Consider the following 19,046-nt stretch of genomic DNA (forward strand, 5'->3'; position numbering starts at 1 on the left):
TTAAAGACTGCAACTTTAAGATGACAACAGACCAGGATACAGGAGGAAATGGCAAAGACCCTTTATATTGTTGGAAGTGTAATGTCTACAAATGAAAGATTGCATTTGGGAACAGGAGTCTGTTGGAAATGGTACATTCTGAATATTACAACTTTTCATAAACTGCACTGTATCAGATTATTAAAAGTGTTAAACTATGGGACTACCTGAAATTCCATATTTGGTTTACAAAAACCAATGGCACTATGGATGATGGCCCACTATATCCTAGAAATTGAGTACATTGGGGGGCATGTAATGTGTTCAATATTAATATTTGAGAAGACAATTTGATGAAAAAATACACAAATTGATTGTGACCCAATCCAATACCATCTCCATGACTTTTCAATGGTTTCTTCTTTCTTTTTTTTTTTTTTTTTTTGTAATTGTAAGCAACATGGAGTAAAGGCATACCATTCGTGTAATCATAAATTTACATAGGGTAATGTTGTTTGATTCATTCTGTTATTTTTTCCCTTCCCCCACCCATCCCACCCCTCTTTTCCCTCTTCAGTCCTTCCTTCCTCCATTCTTGCCCCCCTCCCTAACCCTAACTCTAACCCTAACACCAACCCCTCTCACCCCCCATTATGTGTCATCACTCACTTATTAGCGAGATCATTCGTCTTTTGGTTTTTTGAGATTGGCTTATCTCACTTAGCATGATATTCTCCAATTTCATCCATTTGCCTGCAAATGCCATAATTTTATCATTCTTTATGGCTGAGTAATATTCCATTGTATATATATATACCACAGTTTCTTTATCCATTCATCAATTGAAGGGCATCTAGGTTGGTTCCACAATCTGGCTATTGTGAATTGAGCAGCTATGAACATTGATGTGGCTGTATCTCTGTAGTATGCTGATTTTAAGTCCTTTGGGTATAGGCCAAGGAGTGGGATAGCTGGATCAAATGGTGGTTCCATTCCAAGTTTTCCAAGGAATCTCCACACTGCTTTCCAGAGTGACTGCACTAATTTGCAGCCCCACCAGCAATGTATGAGTGTACCTTGCTCCCCATATCCTCGCCAGCACCTGTTGTTGCTTGCATTCTTGATAATCGCCATTCTGATTGGGGTGAGATGGAATCTTAGGGTGGTTTTGATTTGCATTTCTCTTATTACTAGAGATGTTGAACATTTTCCCATATGTTTGTTGATTGCTTGTACATCTTCTTCTTCAAGAAGTGTCTGTTCATTTTCTTAGCCCATTTGTCAATTGGGTTATTTGCATTCTTGGTGTAGAGTTTTTTGAGTTCTTTATAGATTCTGGAGATTAGTGCTCTATCTGAAGTATGATTGGAAAAGATTTTCTCCTACTTTGTAGGTTCTTTCTTTGCATTGCTGATAGTTTCCTTTGCTGAGAGAAAGCTTTTGAGTTTGAATCTATCCCAGTTATTGATTCTTGCTTTTATTTCTTGTGCTATGGGAGTCCTGTTGAGGAAGTCTGGTCCTAAGCCGACATGTTGAAGCTCTGGACCTACTTTTTCTTCTATAAGATGCAAGGTCTCTGGTCTGATTCCGAGGTCCTTTATCCATTTTGAGTTTAGTTTCGTGCACAGTGAGAGATATGGGTTTAGTTTCATTCTGTTGCATATGGATTTCCAATTCTCCCAGCACCATTTGTTGAAGAGGCTATCTTTTCTTCATTGCATATTTTTGGCCCCTTTGTCTAGTATGAGAAAATTGTATTTATTTGGGTTTGTGTCCGTGTCCTCTATTCTGTACCATTGATCTACCTTTCTATTTTGGTACCAATACCATGCCGTTTTTGTTACTATTGCTTTGTAGTAGAGTTGAAGATCTGGTATTGTGATACCCCCTGCTTTGCTCTTTCTGCTAAGGATTGCTTTAGCTATTCTGGGTTTCTTATTTGTCCAGATGAATTTCATAATTGCTAGCTCTATTTCTGTAAGATACGTCCTTGGGATTTTAATTGGAATTGCATTGAATCTGTATAGCACTTTTGGTAGTATGGCCATTTTGACAATATTAATTCTTCCTATCCAAGAACATGGGAGATCTTTCCATCTTCTAAGGTTTTCTTGAATTTCTTTCTTTAGTGTTCTGTAGTTCTCATTGTAGAGGTCTTTCACCTCTTTTGTGAGATTGATTCCCAAGTATTTTATTTTTTGCGATGCTATTGTGAATGGGGTAGTTTTCCTAATTATTCTTTCCAAAGATTCATCACTTACGTATAAAAATGCACTAGATTTATGTGCATTGATCTTATATCCCACTACTTTACTGAATTCACTTATGAGATCTAAAAGTTTTCTGGTGGAATTTCCTGGTTCCTCTAAGTATATAATCATATCATCAGCAAATAGGGGTAGTTTGAGTTCTTCTTTTCCTATTCGTATCCCTTTTACTTCTTTGGTCTGTCTAATTGCTCTGGCTAGAGTTTCAAGGACGATATTGAAAAGAAGTGGTGAAAGAGGGCATCTCTGCCTTGTTCCAGATTTTAGGGGGAAGGCTTTCAGTTTTTCACCATTTAGAATGATATTAGCCATGGGCTTAGCATAGGTGGCCTTTACAATGTTAAGGAATGTTCCCACTATCCCTATTTTTTCTAGTGTTTTGAGCATGAAGGGGTGCTGTATTTTATCAAATGCTTTTTCTGCATCTATTGAAATAATCATGTGATTATTGACTTTAAATCTATTGATATGGTGAATGACATTTATTGATTTCCTGATGTTGAACCAACCTTGCATCCCTGGGATGAAACCCACTTGATCATGGTGCACTATCTTTTTAATATGTTTTTGTATGCGATTTGCTAAAATTTTATTGAGAATTTTTGCATTGATGTTCATTAAGGATATTGGTCTGAAATTTTCTTTCCTCGATGTGTCTCTGTCTGGTTTAGGTTTCAGGGTAATTTTGGCTTCGTAGAATGAGTTTGGGAGGGTTCCCTCCTCTTCTATTTCATGGAATACTTTGAGAAGTATTGGAATGAGCTCTTCTTTAAAGGTTTTGTAGAACTTGACTGAGAACCCATCTGGTCCTGGACTTTTCTTTGTTGGTAGGCTTTTGATGACTTCTTCTATTTCATTACTTGAAATTGGTCTATTTAAATTGTGTATGTCCTCCTCATTCAGTTTAGGCAATTCATATGTCTCTAGAAACCTGTTGATGTCTTCGAAATTTTCTATTTTGTTGGAGTATAGATTTTCAAAATAGCTTCTAATTATGTTTTGTATTTCAATCGTGTCTGTTGTGATATTTCCTTGTTCTTTCCGAATTTTAGTGATTTGGGTTTTCTCTCGTCTTCTCTTTGTTAGTGTGGCTAAAGGTTTATCAATTCTGTTTATTTTTTCAAAGAACCAACTATTTATTTTGTCAATTTTTTATATTGTTTCTTTTGTTTCAATTTCGTTGATTTCACCTCTGAGTTTAACTATTTCCTGTCTTCTACTACTTTTGGTGTTGGTCTGTTCTTCTTTTTCTAGGGCTTTGAGCTGTAGTGTTAGGTCGTTTATTTGTTGAGTTTTACTTCTTTTATTAAATGCGCTCCATGAAATAAATTTTCCTCTAAGTGCTGCTTTCATAGTGTTCTAGAGATTTTGATATGATGTTTCTTTGTTCTCATTTACCTCTAAGAATTTTTTAATTTCCTTCCTAATATCTTCTGTTATCCATTCATCATATAATAACATATTGTTTAATCTCCAGGTGTTGGAGTAGTTTCTGTTTTTTACTCTTTCATTTATTTCTAATTTCAATCCATTATGATCTGATAGAATACAAGGTAGTGTCTCTATCTTCTTGTATTTGCTAACATTAGCTTTGTGGCATAATATATGGTCTATTTTAGAGAAGGATCCATGTGCTGCTGAGAAGAAAGTGTATTCGCTCTTGGTTGGATGGTATATTCTATAAATGTCTGTTAAGTCTAAATTATTGATTGTGTTATTGAGATCTATGGTTTCTTCGTTCAATTTTTGTTTGGAAGATCTGTCCAGTGGTGAGAGAGGCGTGTTAAAAAAACCTAGTATTATTGTGTTATGGTCTATTTGGTTTCTAAAATTGAAAAGGATTTGTTTGACATACATGGATGAGCCACTGTTTGGGGCATATGATTGTTATATCTTGCTGATTTATGGTTCCCTTAAGCAGTATGAAATGTCCTTCTTCATCCCTTCTGACTAACTTTGGCTTGAAGTCCACATTATCTGAAATGAGGATGGATACTCCAGCTCTTTTGCTGAGTCCATGTGCATGGTATGTTTTTCCCCATCCTTTCACCTTTAGTCTATGGGTATCTCTTTCTATGAGGTGAGTCTCTTGCAGGCAACAATTTGTTGGATTTTTCTTTTTAATCCAATCTGCCAGTCTATGTCTTTTGATTGATGAATTCAGGCCATTAACATTCAGGGTTATTATTGAATTATGATTTGTGTTCCCAGTCATTTGGTTCATTTTTAAAATTTTATTTATTTATTTATTTTGACACGACTGGTTCCTCCTTTATTTGACAATTCTTTTAGGATAGTTCCTCCCTTTGCTGATTTGCTTCTTTTTTTTTTTCATTTCTTCCTCATGGAATGTTTTCCTGAGAATGTTCTGTAATGCTGGCTTTCTTTTTGTAAATTATTTTAGCTTTTGTTTATCATGGAAGGGTTTTATTTCATCATCAAATTTGAAGGTAAGTTTTGCTGGGTATAAGATTCTTGGTTGGCCTCCATTTTCTTTCAGGGCTTGAAAAATGTTGTTCCTTTTTCGGGTCTGGATTGAAAAATCTGCTGATATCCTTATTGGTTTCCCCCTGAATGTAATTTGGTTCTTTTCTCTCACAGCCTTTAAAATTCTGTCTTTATTTTGTATGTTAGGTATTTTCATTATAATGTGCCTTGGTGTGGGTCTGTTGTAATTTTGTGTATTTGGAGTCCTATAAGCCTCTTGAACTTGATTTTCCATTTCATTCTTCAGATTTGGGAAATTTTCTGATATTGTTTCATTGAATAGATTGTTCATTCCTTTGGTTTGTTTCTCTAAGCCTTCCTCAATCCCAATAATTTTTAAATTTGGCCTTTTCATGATATCCCATAGTCTTGGAGATTCTGTTCATGATTTCTTATCATCTTCTCTGTTTGGTCAACTTTGTTTTAAGGTAAAATATTTTGTCTTCAATATCTGAGGTTCTGTCTTCCAGGTGTTCTATTCTATTGGTTGTGCTTTGTATGGAGTTCTTAATTCGGTTTATTGTTTCATTCATTTCAAGGATTTCTATTTGTTTTTTTTTCAAAATCTCTCTTTATTGAAATGATCTTTTGCTTCCTGTATTTGCTCTTTTAACTGTCGATTGGTGCAATCATTCTATGCCTGCATTTGCTCTTTCATCTCATCATTCAATGCCTGCATTTGGTCTTTCATCTCATCGTTTGCTTCCCTGATCATTTTAATTATGTACATTCTGAACTCCCTTTCTGTCACTTCTTCTGCCATGCTGTCATTGGATTTTATTGATGTAACATCTAAATTTGTTTGGGGCATTTCCTTCCCTTGTTTTCTCATATTGTTCAGGTATCAATGGACCGCTGAGATATTGCAGATTTCCTCTATTGACTTATAATGTACCTGAAGATTTCTAGTATATCTCCTCTTAGACTTCAGTAGCCTTTAGTCTTAGAGGAAGTTGATAATGTGGTGCTCCACAAGGAAGCTGCCTCTCTAGGGGTGGTGGCCTTCAGGTGGGGTATATTCCCTGCTAGTGGGCAGCGGTGCCTCCACTTGTTGACCAATGATCATCCAAAGGGGAACTAGGCTGCGGGCTGAGGCAAGGCCTTTTTGGGCCTGTGTCTCTGGTTTTACCGTCCTTGTGGGAAACCTCACCCGGCAGCGAAGATTCACCCGGTAGGGAGGTCTTGCTGGTCAGTTCCCCTCCTAGAGGTTCCCCTCAATCCACAACTACAGCCTGAGCTGGGCTGCCTTCCTGTGCAATGTTCCCAGGGGCCTGGACCTACCTCCTGGGCCTGGGACCCTCACCCTTTGCAGACGAGTCTCCTTAGGCTGCCTCTCCTCAGAGAATCTGCCTGCAGTCCTGGAACCTTCACTCTGCCTCTCAGCTTGTCTGTGTGCGGCTCTTCCACCAAGAAGCCTCCTAGGTCCTAGGACCCTGCTTTGCACCTAATCACCTGGCTATGCGACCCCTCCTCTGAGCCGCCACCTGGAGCCCCATACAGTTGCTCCAAGTCCCAGCAACCCACCCCATGCCTCTTCCTCCGGGCAGCCACCCGGTGTTCCCGTGTTGTCACTAGGAGTCCAAGCAACTCACTGCACACCTCCTCCTCCTGACAACCGCCCGTAGCCCTGGTGCAGTCACTCCGAGTCCAAGTGATCCACCGCGCTCCTCCTCCTTCTCCGGGCAGCCCCCTGGGTGTTCACGTGCGGTTGCTCTGAGTCCAAGCACCCGGCTGCACACTTCCTCCTCCGGGCAGCTACCCAGAGACCAAGTGACCTGCCGCGCTCCTCCTCCTCCTCTGGGCAGCCCCCTGGTGTTCAGGAGCGGTTGCTCTGAATCCAAACAACTCACTGTGTGCCTACTCCTCTCGGCAGCTGCCCGGAGCCCTGGTGCATCACTTCAAGTCCAAGTGACCTGCCACGCTCCTCCTCCTTCTCCGGGCAGCCCCCTCAGTGTTCAGGAGCAATCACTCTGAGTCCTAACAGCTCTCCGTACAGCTCCTCCTCTGGGCAGCTGCCCAGAGCCCTCGCGGGTTGCTCCAAGTCCAAGCGTCATGCTGAGCGGCCTCCTCTACGATGCTCCCAGTTGTCCGAGTTCACTGCTCCAGTGGGGGGAGGGGTGTCTTGTTGGTCAACTCTACTTCACAAAGTTCCCTGCATTCTGGGACTACCGCCCCATCCGGGACGCCTCCCCAACAGGAGAGACTCATCTGTTGACTTTGAGTTGGTCCCAAGTGTCTTAATATCTCCTCTTTGAATCCTGAGTCCTGGAGCAACATGAAATGCAGCCACCTTCTAGTCTGCCATCTTGAAACCCTTCTTCTTTCTTGAGTAGGACAAGAGGAAAATAAATAACATATGGGGCTTATATGTAAATATCACAAAGCAAGGGAAAGGCAACAACATGCTGAAATACAGAAAGTACATTCCTTTGAAAATGAGATAAGACAGAAAACAAAAGAATATTTAAAAATACTTATTCTCCAATTGCAGTCCTTGACATAGAGTGGGCGTTAGAAGAGAGCAATTGTGACAATAACTTGAGATAGAAATAAAAAAGGAGACATCTAAGGAAGCATTGCAAGGAAACACCATAATATCATCTGAATGGGCAAAGCTTGGCTCTCCTGGCTTTAACTGATCCTCTTCCACTTCCTCACATTTTCCTAAAAACATATCTTTTGTGCAATTACTGTTGACACACAATTTAGATGAATTTTCTTCACCTTTCTGATGAAAATCTAATAAAAATATGTTAAAATATCTCAAGTTTTACAGCTTTGGGATATCACAGAGGAGAATGTAAGTCAATATATTAACAAGGAAATGTTAACTTCTGCTGGCAGTCATAAAGAATCCTGACTTTTAGTGGCTTAAAATCAGTTTTACTTTTCTTACCAAGTCACATATCTATCTTGGATGGGCAATAGGAGATTTTTCTCTGCAAATCCTCATTGCAGGATATAGTTGTCAGAGTAGCCACCAGCTTGGACATTTCTAGTTGTCATGGAAGAGGGAAAATGACCTTTGGATGGTTGGTTATGCCTTGGCAGTTAAGTGTGCTGTCTGGCTCAGAAGTGATTTGTGCTTCTTTTTTTCCTAACTCATTTGCCAGATTGAGTTTAATAGCCATACCCAACCACAAGGAAGCCAGGCATATAATTATACTTGTTAGTAGAAGGTTGGAGACCAGAAATGTAAGGTAAAAATTACTCAAGACATTCACATTCCACCTACTTGGTCACAAATATTTGATTCACTTTTTCCCATAAGCAATATATATTCCCCTTTTCTCATGAGATGAAGTGCAAAAGTTCTTTCTAGTCATAACATCGACTCAACATCTAGGATCTTGAATAATTCATGGTGGTTTCTAAATTGCAGTGTTGGGAGCAGAGCCACAGCAATTTCTTCATGAGGTCCAGATGTGGCTCCTCTTAATTTATACACCCTTGACCTAAAAACAGTAGTAGTTAATCTCTCCCAACATCATGTAAAATGCCTGAATGTTTATGAACATTCTTGTTTGAAAATTGAAAGTAAAGAAGTTTCAGTTTTCATTGATTCATAGCAATTCTGAATTTGTCCTAGGCAGAATTTCCAAGGGACTACTATCTTTAGTCCTGATTCTCCTAGGAAGAGCTCTTCAGTCCATTGCTTTTGTGACCCTTGACTTAACTCTGTCTGAGGGTCATCCTTTCCCTTTATCCTCTTTTGACTCCATGTAAAGTGGGGATTAGAGAATATGCTTTCCCTTTGATTGAACTGCTTATCAGTCTGCTTCCTTTGCAGAGAAAACTAGGAATCCAAGAGCTTTTAAGTCTTAGAGGTTCACCAATTCCTCCATCTACCTTCTTGTCTTCCTCCTCTATTTTTTCCTCCTCCCTCTCCATCTTCCTCTGCTTCTTATTTCTTTGGCTTTACATGGGTTTTAAAAATGTAGCAGATTTCTTATTTGGCTCTAGCCATCTCCATTTGCCAGTAGACATACAGTGTACATTTGTGTGTGTGTGTGTGTGTGTGTGTGTGTTTGTGTGTGTGTATGAATGTGAATACCCATACATATTCCTGACTTTGAGGGAAAAACACACTTTGGGCTCTTTTCTTATTTTTTTCCTTGAGCAGTTTTGTCCAATTTAAAGAATTTACTGGATTTCATCTTAATCCATTCAGAAGTTTTAAAAAATAAGGACCTTTCCTTGACTTAATACTTGCTATTAAACTGAGTTTTAATAAACCTTGGTTTCCCAGAAAGTGTCTCAAGTTTATCTTTTCCAATCTGGGGTTGAGAAATATTTGCTTCTTCCAGTGTCATGAGTCACTTTATGTGTGGTTTTTATTTAGTCTTTGTGATTCCTACTTACAACTGGACCAGTTCTATGCTGATTCTACCCTTTTAATAATTTGCAAAGTACAAAAGATGGCAACTGTGACACATTAATAATGTTCCAATCTGCCCTCAGAAATACAAGTTCATTAGGTTCAGGGTCTGCCTTATAAATTCTTGCAGTCAATGTGGCAGTGGTAAATGTTTAATAACCAGCTCTCCAGGAAAAAAAAAAACAAAAACAAAAATGCCATGATTAACAGTGCTCCCAATTTCAGTGGTATAAATTCTCCTACTATGACAGATCCAAGTTACCAACATGACATCGTAAAACTCAGAGTTGGGAAGAGATAACAGTTAGTGCTCTTGGGCATAAGCCAACTCTAGCATGCCGCTGATTACAGATGATAATTTTACCAATGTTTTTGCCATTGTTTAACATGGAGTCATCCTTCCAGGCTTTCTCACAACATGCCGCCCTGTCCAAAGCCATATATTTTAGTTTTTTTTAATGGCAATTCCCCATGTCCAGGTGCCAATTTCTACCTTAGTTAGGACAGGTTACATTTTGCTACAGAGACAAACAAAGCCAAAATCTTTCTTAACAGCTTCAAACAAGAAAGGTTTATTTCTCACTCCTACTATGTGCCTGTCATAGGATGTGTGGTGCCAGTACTCCACATGTCCATACCAAAGGATGCAGTTTGTTAAACAGTCACCTCCTGGAACATTGCAAACCACCCTCATAGAGAGGGAAGCAGAGCTATGAAGGATTTGGTACTGAGAACTAAATGGATTATCCTCAGAAGTGATGTGTGCCACTTTTGTTCACAATCCATTAAACAAAATTAAAGACAAAACCAAAAAGAGGAAAGAAAGCATGACCCTACCATGTACCCAGAAGGCAGAGGACACAAAATATTTGGTGAACTCTAATGACCATCACAACTATCTAAAAAAAGGACATCTAGAAAGACAAAATTTATGCAACCTAACAAAAATTTTGAGTAATATTTTCACCCTCTCTCCCTCTTTCCTCTGTTTTTGCCTCCCTCCCTTCATTTCTTCCTTCCTTCCCTTTCCTTTCCTTTCATCTCTTTCTCTCCCGTATCTTAAATAGAAGCTTTTAAACAGTAATGACTAAGAAAATATACAATAGTAGTAATTATCTTTTACCAAGCTCCTCCTCCTCTTCTTTGTTCTTCTTCTTCTTCTTTTTTTTTGGTATCAGGGATTGAACCCAGGGACACTTAAGCATTGAGCCACATCCCCAGATCTTTTTTAGTATTTTTTTTTTTTTAGAGAGAGGATCTCATTGAGTTGCTTACAGTCTCACTAAATTGCTGAGGCTGACTTTGAATTCACAATCCTCCTGCCTCAGCCTCCCGAGCAGCTGAGATTATAGGCATGTGCCACTGTGCCAGGCTCCAAGCTCTTCTTCATTTCATGATTCAATAAAGATTTTTGAGCCTTCTTTTAGTAACTGCCTGAAATCTTTATATAGAATATTAAATTTGGTAAACATACAAACACACACACATTCATAAAATATCATCAAGGAATAAGAAAATCACTCTCAGAAATTTCTGAGAGGTAGATTTCTGAATTTCTTTTATTTTACATTTTCCCCAATTTTATGTAAATTTAGAACTTTGCAGCTACAAATGTGTTTCCTCAATGATAAGAAAAAAATCAAGTATTAAAAAGTTTATGTAATTGTATGAAATGTGTATTAATTCAGCTATGCAAAGATATAATCAGAGTTAAGAACCTAGATAGAAGTACATCAAAATATGGTTAGTGGTTGTCCGTAGTTGGTAAGATTAGGTGATTGTAAAAAATATATATTTCTTTTCCTTTTTCAGATTTGCCACAATGATGATATGTTATTGATAGTGTTGTTATAATTTAAAAAAGACAACTAGGGAATAGAGTACCTTCTCCTTTGTTTTTCCTCATCATTGTAAATCTGATTTCATTATTACTGAAAATTTTATTTTTCTTCAACATTTTTACTACTGTCTATATTTATGTCTGTCACTTCCTATAACATATATGTGTGCTTATGTTTGTTTATGCATATATGTATGTACGTGTATGTGTCTGCATATATATGCATGTGTATGTGTATGTATATGTGTACATGTGTGTAGTGTGTTATATAAACTTTTTAATTTTTCATTTTTTCATTATAAAGGAAATGCATGTTTGTAGCTGCAAACATCTAAATTTACATAAAATTGGTAAAAAGTAAACTAAAAGAAACTCAGATACAGAGCTGCATATGGACATTCATACACATACACACAGGCATGCGTGCACACACACATGTACTTCATAAAGTCTGGGTCATGCCAGGAGATTGGACTGGCTACTAAGCATCAAGACCAGGTAATTTCTTTGACCACCCAACCAATCTAGAAAAATATCTGTCAGTTATATTTCTTTTCACATTTGCTTTGGTCTATAGAACTTACCACTGACAATAATCTTGTCTGCTTATGTGTTTGCTTATTGAATTTCTCTCCCTACTAGAATGTCAGATCCACAAGAGTGAATTCCTAGTCTCTCTTGTTCTCCATTGTATTCTCAGCACTTGCTCTGTGTTGGGCACATAGTAGGCACCCACATGCTATTCATTGAATTAATGAATGCTACACAATATACCAGGATTTATTTTTCCAGGAAAATTATAATTTAAAGGAGTGGAAAGAGGTTTTTCAAGATGGCAGACTAGAGGGCGGCTGCATTTCATGTTGCTCCAGGACTCAGGATTCAGAAGAGGAGATAGTGAGTGACTTGGGACCAACTCAAAGCCACCGGGTGAGTCTCTCCCATTGGGGAGGCATCCCGGATGGGGCGGTAGCCCCGGAACGCAGGGAACTTTGTGAAGTAGAGTTGCCCAAGGACACACCCCTCCCCCCGCTGGAGTGGTAAACACGGACAGCGGGGAACTTTGTAGAGGAGGCCGCGCACAGCGCTTGGTTTCGGAGCAACCTGCCGGGGCTCCGGCGGCTGCCAGAGGAAGAGCTGGGCGGCGAGGTATTTGGACTCGGCAACCTCCTGAACCACGGGCGGCGGGGCTGTCCTGAGGAGGTGGAGGTGCGCAGTGAGTTGCTTGGTCTCCAAGCGCCCACACAGAACACCGGGTGGCTGCCTGGAGGAAGAGGTGAGCGGCAGGTCACTGGGGCTTGGAGCATATGTACGAGGCTCCAAGTGGCTGCTCAGAGGAGGGGTCGCATAGCCAGGCGATTAGGTGCAAAGCACCGTCCGGTTCGGGGAACTAGGCGCCTTTTGTTGAAAGAGCTACACAGAGACAAGCTGAGGGGCGGAGCGAAGGTTCCAGGACTGCGGGCAGCTTCTCTAAGGAGGGACAACCTAAGGAGACTCGTCTGTGAAGGGTGAGGCTCCCAGGAACAGGAGGTAGGTCCCGGCCCCTGGGAACGTTGCCTGGGAAGGCTGCCCTGCCCAGGCAGTAGTTGTGGACTGAGGGGAACCTCTAGGAGGGGAACTGACCAGCGAGACCTCCCCATTGGGTGAGTCTGACCCCACTGGGTGAGGTTTTCCCACAAGGACGGTAAAACCAGAGACACAGGCCCAAACAGGCCTTGCCTCAGCCCGCAGCCTAGTTCCCCTTTGGATGACCATTGGTCAACAAGTAGAGGCACCTCTGCCCACTAGCAGGGACTATACCCCACCTGAAGACCACCACCCCTAGAGAGGCAGCTTCCTTGGGGAGCACCGCAGTCTCAACTTCCTCTAAGACTTCAGGCTACTGAAGTCTAAGAGGAGATACACTAGCAATCTTCAGGGACATTATAAGTCAATAGAGGAAATCTGCAACATCTCAGCAGTCCACTGATACCTGAATGACACGAGAAAACAAGGGAAGAAAATGCCTCAAACAAATCTGGATGTTACATCAATAAAATCCAATGACAGCATGGCAGAACAAATGTCAGAAAGGGAGTTCAGAATGTACATAATTAACATGATAAGGGAAGCAAACAATGAGATGAAAGACCAAATGCAGGCATTGAATGAACGCACCAATCGACAGTTAAAAGAGCAAATACAGGAAGCAAAAGATCATTTCAATAAAGAGTTAGAGATATTGAAAAAAAACAAACAGAAGTGTTTGAAATGAAGGAAACAATAAACCAAATTAAGAACTCCATAGAAAGCACAACCAATAGGATAGAACACCTGGAAGACAGAACCTCAGATATTGAAGACAAAATATTTAACCTCGAAAACAAAGTCGAACAAACAGAGAAGATGATAAGAAATCATGAACAGAATCTCCAAGAACTATGGGATATCATGAAAAGGCCAAATTTGAGAATTACTGGGATTGAGGAAGGCTTAGAGAAACAAACCAAAGGAATGAACAATCTATTCAATGAGATAATTTCAGAAAATTTCCCAAATCTGAAGAATGAAATGGAAAATCAAGTTCAAGAGGCTTATAGGACTCCAAATACACAAAATTACAACAGACCCACACCAAGGCACATTATAATGAAAATATCTAACGTACAAAATAAAGATAGAATCTTAAAGGCTGTGAGAGAAAAGAACCAAATTACATTCAGCGGGAAACCAATACGGATATCAGCAGATTTTTCAATCCAGACCTTAAAAGCTAGAAGGGCCTGGAATAACATTTTTCAAGACCTAAAAGAAAATGGATGCCAACCAAGAATCTTATACCCAGCAAAACTTACCTTCAGATTTGACGATGAAATAAAACCCTTCCATGATAAACAATGCTAAAAGAATATACAAAAAGAAAGCCAGCATTACAGAACATTCTCAGCAAAATATTCCATGAGGAAGAGATGAAAAACAAAGAAGCAAATCAGCAAAGGGAGGAGCTATCCTAAAGGAACTCTCAAATAAAGAGGAACCAAGTCCTGTCAAAAATAAACAAATAAATGAATAAAATGAGTCAAATGACCGGGAATACAAATCATATCTCAATAATAACCCTGAATGTTAATGGCCTGAATTCATCAATCAAAAGAAATAGACTGGCAGATTGGATAAAAAAGAAAAATCCAACAAATTGTTGCCTGCAAGAGACTCACCTCATAGAAAGAGATACCCATAGACTAAAGGTGAAAGGATGGGAAAAAACATACCATGCACATGGACCCAGCAAAAAAGCTGGGGTATCCATCTTCATTTCAGATAATGTGGACTTCAAGCCAAAGTTAGTCAGAAGGGATAAAGAAGGACATTTCATACTGCTTAAGGGAAGCATAAATCAGCAAGACATAACAATCATAAATATCTATGCCCCAAACAGTGACTCACCCATGTATGTCAAACAAATCCTTCTCAATCTCAGAAACCAAATAGACCATAATACAATAATACTAGGTGATTTTAACACGCCTCTCTCACCACTGGACAGATCTTCCAAACAAAAATTGAACGAAGAAACCATAGATCTCAATAACACAATCAATAATTTAGACTTAACAGACATTTATAGAATATACCATCCAACCAAGAGCGAATACACTTTCTTCTCAGCAGCACATGGATCCTTCTCTAAAATAGACCATATATTATGCCACAAAGCTAATGTTAGCAAATACAAGAAGATAGAGACACTACCTTGTATTCTATCAGATCATAATGGATTGAAATTAGAAATAAATGAAAGAGTAAAAAACAGAAACTACTCCAACACCTGGAGATTAAACAATATGTTATTATATGATGAATGGATAACAGAAGATATTAGGAAGGAAATTAAAAAATTCTTAGAGGTAAATGAGAACAAAGAAACATCATATCAAAATCTCTGGGACACTATGAAAGCAGCACTTAGAGGAAAATTTATTTCATGGAGTGCATTCAATAAAAGAAGTAAAACTCAAAAAATAAACGACCTAACACTACAGCTCAAAGCCCTAGAAAAAGAAGAACAGACCAACACCAAAAGTAGTAGAAGACAGGAAATAGTTAAACTCAGAGGTGAAATCAACGAAATTGAAACAAAAGAAACAATACAAAAAATTGACAAAATAAATAGTTGGTTCTTCGAAAAAATAAACAGAATTGGTAAACCTTTAGCCACACTAACAAAGAGAAGACGAGAGAAAACCCAAATCACCAAAATTCGGAAAGAACAAGGAAATATCACAACAGACACGATTGAAATACAAAACATAACTAGAAGCTATTTTGAAAATCTATACTCCAACAAAATAGAAAATTTCGAAGATATCAACAAGTTTCTAGAGACGTATGAGGACATACACAATTTAAGTAGACCAATTTCAAGTAATGAAATAGAAGAAGTCATCAAAAGCCTACCAACAAAGAAAAGTCCAGGACCTGATGGTTTCTCAGCCGAGTTCTACAAAACCTTTAAAGAAGAGCTCATTCCAATACTTCTCAAAGTATTCCATGAAATAGAAGAGGAGGGAACTCTCCCAAACCCATTTTACGAAGCCAATATCACCCTGATACCTAAACCAGACAGAGACACATCGAGGAAAGAAAATTTTAGACCAATATCCTTAATGAACATCGATGCAAAAATTCTCAACAAAATTTTAGCAAATCGCATACAAAAACATATTAAAAAGATAGTGCACCATGATCAAGTGGGTTTCATCCCAGGGATGCAAGGTTGGTTCAACATCAGGAAATCAATAAATGTCATTCACCATATCAACAGACTTAAAGTCAAGAATCACATGATTATATCAATAGATGCAGAAAAAGCATTTGATAAAATACAGCACCCCTTCATGCTCAAAACACTAGAAAAAATAGGGATAGTGGGAACATTCCTTAACATTGTAAAGGCCATCTACGCTAAGCCCATGGCTAATATCATTCTAAATGGTGAAAAACTGAAAGCATTCCCCCTAAAAACTAGAACAAGGCAGGGATGCTCTCTCTCACCACTCCTATTCAATATCGTCCTTGAAACTCTAGCCAGAGCAATTAGACAGACCAAAGAAATTAAAGGGATACGAATAGGAAAAGAAGAACTCAAACTATCCCTATTTGCTGATGATATGATTATATACTTAGAGGAACCAGGAAATTCCACCAGAAAACTCTTAGAACTCATAAGTGAATTTAGTAAAGTAGTGGGATATAAGATCAATGCTCATAAATCTAATGCAATTTTATACATAATTGATGAATCTTCAGAAAGAGAAGTTAGGAAAACTACCCCATTCACAATAGCATCGCAAAAAATAAAATACTTGGGAATCAATCTCACAAAGAGGTGAAAGACCTCTACAATGAGAACTACAGAACACTAAAGAAAGAAATTAAAGAACACCTTAGAAGATGGAAAGATCTCCCATGTTCCTGGATAGGCAGAATTAATATTGTCAAAATGGCCTTACTACCAAAAGTGCTATACAGATTCAATGCAATTCCAATTAAAATCCCAAGGACGTACCTTACATAAATAGAACAAGCAGTCATGAAATTCATCTGGAAGAATAAGAAACCCAGAATTGCTAAAGCAATCCTTCACAGGAAAAATGAAGCAGGGGGTATTGCAATACCAGAACTTCAACTATACTACAAAGCAATAGTAACAAAAACGGCATGGTATTGGTACGAAAATAGACAGGTAGATCAATGGTTCAGAATAGAGGACACAGACACAAACCCAAATAAATATAATTTTCTCATACTAGACAAAGGGGCCAAAAATATGCAATGGAGAAAAGATAGCCTCTTCAACAAATGGTGCTGGGAAAACTGGAAATCCATATGCAACAGAATGAAACTAAACCCATATCTCTCACTGTGCACGAAACTAAACTCAAAATGGATTAAGGACCTCGGAATCAGACCAGAGACCCTGCATCTTATAGAAGAAAACGTAGGTCCAGATCTTCAACATTTCGGCTTAGGACCAGACTTCCTCAACAGGACTCCCATAGCACAAGAAATAAAAGCAAGAATCAATAACTGGGATAGATTCAAACTCAAAAGCTTTCTCTCAGCAAGGGAAACTATCAGCAGTGAGAAGAAAGAGCATACAGAGTGGGAGAAAATCTTTGCCAATCATACTTCAGATAGAGCACTAATCTTCAGAATCTATAAAGAACTCAAAAAACTCAACACCAAGATTACAAATAACCCAATCGACAAATGGTCTAAGGAAATGAATAGACACTTCACAGAAGAAGACCTACAAACAATCAACAAACATATGGAAAAATGTTCAACATCTCTAGTAATAAGAGAAATGCAAATCAAAACCACCCTAAGATTCCATCTCACCCCAATCAGAATGGCGATTATCAAGAATACAAGCAACAACAGGTGTTGGTGAGGATGTGGGGAAAAAGGTACACTCATACATTGCTGGTGGGGTTGCAAATTAGTGCAGCCACTCTGGAAGGCAGTATGGAGATTCTTTAGAAAACTTGGAATGGAACTACCATTTGACCCAGCTATCCCACTCCTTGGCCTATACCCAAAAGACTTAAAATCAGCATATTACAGAGATACAGCCACATCAATGTTCATTGCTGCTCAATTCACCATAGCCAGATTGTGGAACCAACCTAGATGCCCTTCAGTTGATGAATGGATAAAGAAACTGTGGCATATATATATATATATATATATATATATACAATGGAATATTACTCAGCCATAAAGAATGATAAAATTATGGCATTTGCAGGCAAATGGACGAAATTGGAGAATATCATGCTAAGTGAGATAAGCCAATCTCAAAAAACCAAAGGAAGAATGATCTCGCTGATAAGTGGATGATGATACATAATGGGGCGTGGGAGGGGTTAGTTTTAGGGTTAGAGTGAGGGTTAGGGAGGGGGACAAGAATGGGGGAAGGAAGGACTATATAGAGGGAGAAGAGGGATGGGAGGGGTGGGGGGAAGGGGAAAAATAACAGAATGAATCAACCAACATCACCCTATGTAAATTTATGATTACACAAATGGTATGCCTTTACTCTATGTACAAACAGAGAAACAACATGTATCCCAGTTGTTTACAATAAAAAAATTTATATATAAAAAAAAAAGGAGTGGAAAGAACATCTGTTGGCAGAAACAGAATTTTTTCCAGGTCTTACAGGTCAGAGAAGCCTTATCAGATATCAGATCTGATATACTATAAAGGCTTGAAAAGGTGTCAGGAATTTTCCAAATGTATAAGTAATGCAGGAAATGATTTATAAATTGAAAAATGAAAGAATTGTATATACTCAATTATAAGTCATTTGATCAGGCTGGAGTTCATTGCCAGGACAAACAGCCCCACTAATCCCACTTTCTCTATAATGAAGTCACAGCTCTGGATATTTTATAGGCTCTCTAATATGTGTATTGTGATTCTGTAGTATCATTTTATGTGCACATATGCATGTGTGGGCCTTTTTGAAGACATCAGAAGTTCCTGTGTTCTTTTTGAGCAGATGAAATACCAGTTCAGGACAACACTTGCTCCTCTGCTTCAGAAATACTGTCCAAGATCCTAGGTGAACAATGTACTCCCTGAGAGCAATGGGAAGGTGTCTTAAAAGGAAACACTACATATCAATTACAGAAAGGGTTATTAGGACAAACGTATACCAAGCCCCACTCAAGGAATTTGAACAACATTGTCTTAGCTCTTTTTATTTTTCTATAACAAAATATCTGAGATTGGATATTTTATGAAGAAAAGAAGTTTATTCAGCTCACACTTCTGGAGATTCAAGGGGATGTGTTGGCATCTGGTTGGTTCTGGTAGGGGCTTTATGGTAGATGGTATCAAAATGCTGGGAAATTTTAGTTTTTCATCCTCAGGTGAAAACTATTTGTTAAGGCCCAGATTTTCTAATCTCTTTGATTATTTGGAGGTGGTCTCTTGTTGGCCTCCCGTTTGCCTCTAGTTCTCTGGGTCCATATTCCACATGCTTTTCTGGGAGAAAGAATACTTTGAGCAAGAAAGGTATATTAAGTGTTTTATATATATATAT

The sequence above is a fragment of the Sciurus carolinensis genome, chromosome 11, assembly GCF_902686445.1.
Source record: "Sciurus carolinensis chromosome 11, mSciCar1.2, whole genome shotgun sequence".
In the NCBI taxonomy this organism is placed as follows: Eukaryota; Metazoa; Chordata; class Mammalia; order Rodentia; family Sciuridae; genus Sciurus; species Sciurus carolinensis.